General features: G+C 51.9%; 1 protein-coding gene across 11 annotated transcripts in view; it reads left to right on the top strand.

Moving 5' to 3' along the window:
* The window catches only part of STK38L (serine/threonine kinase 38 like), a 65,071-nt gene that overhangs the window by 37,014 nt on the left and 26,827 nt on the right, over positions 1-1,230 (top strand). The gene's annotated exons all lie outside the window — the stretch shown is intronic.

Here is a 1,230-nt window from a genome sequence, read left to right as displayed (position 1 = left end):
CGCGCCTCCAACCGCTGGGCTCCTTATTCACTGCTAGGGCTCGTTCCCTGGCAGTTTTCCCCTCTTTAGGAGCAGGGCACCTCAGTGCTCTCTGACATCTGGGTAACCTGTTTGTGTTTTACTACCCTCTTAGTAAAAATTTTTTTCCTGATGCCTAACCTAAACTTGCCTTGCTGCAACTTGAGACCATTACTCCTTGTTCTGTCATCTGTCACCACTGAGAACAGTTTTCTTTTGAACCCTCCTTCAGGTAGTTTGAAGGCTGCTATTAAATCCCCTCTGTCTTCTCTTCTCTAGACTAAAGAAGCCCAGTTCCCTCCAACTCTCCTCATAAGTCATGTGCCTCGGCCCCCTCACCATTTTTGTTGCCCTCCTCCAGAGCTGACACAAGCAGGGTGTGGGGCCCAGGGCAAATCGGCCCATGCAGGGCCCCAACCCTGCTCCGATCCCACAACCCCCTACGCTGAAGAAGCTGCTGCGGCAGGGGTGGGAGGTAGCGAACGGCTGGACACGGAGCCATCGCTCCACCCAGCTCTGCACCACCGCTGCTCCTCCCAGATCCGCAGGGCTTCCCAAAGTGCAGGACCCCCCCTTGGGATGTCCCTGCCCTCCGCTGGACTCTCTTCAATTTGTCCACATCCTTTCTGTAGCAGGGGCCAAAAACTGGACACAGTACTTCAGATGTGGTCTCACCAGTGCTGAATAAGGGGGAATAATCACTTCCCTTGATTTGCTGGCAACATACCTACCAATGCAGCCCAGTATCCTGTTAGCCTCTTGGCAATAAGGGCACAGTGTTGGCTCATATTCAGCTTATTGTCCACTATAACCCCCAGGCCCTTTTCTGCAGAGCTGCTGCCCACCCAGTTAGCCCCCTGTCCTAAGTGCATGGGAACAAATCCCCCAGTGCATGGGATTTGTTCTGTCCTAACTGCAGAACATTGCACTTGTCCTTGTTGAACCACATGAGATTCCCTTTGGCCCAGTCCTCAAACTTGTCTAAGTCTCTCTGAATCCTAGCTCTACCCTCTAGCATATCTACTACTCTTCCCCAGTGTGGTGCCATCTTCCAGGTCATTGATAAAGATATTGAACAAAACTGGCCTCAGGACCAACTCCTGGGGCACTCTACTTGATACCATCTGCCAACTAGACATCGAGCCATTGATTACTACCCTCTGAGCCCAATGCTTCAGCCAGTTTTCTATCCACCTTACAGTCCATTCATCC

Source organism: Alligator sinensis, unplaced genomic scaffold, assembly GCF_000455745.1.
Source record: "Alligator sinensis unplaced genomic scaffold, ASM45574v1 scaffold696_2, whole genome shotgun sequence".
In the NCBI taxonomy this organism is placed as follows: Eukaryota; Metazoa; Chordata; order Crocodylia; family Alligatoridae; genus Alligator; species Alligator sinensis.
The sequence above is the reverse complement of the archived record's forward strand: the minus strand, read 5'-3'. Positions and strand labels throughout refer to the sequence as shown.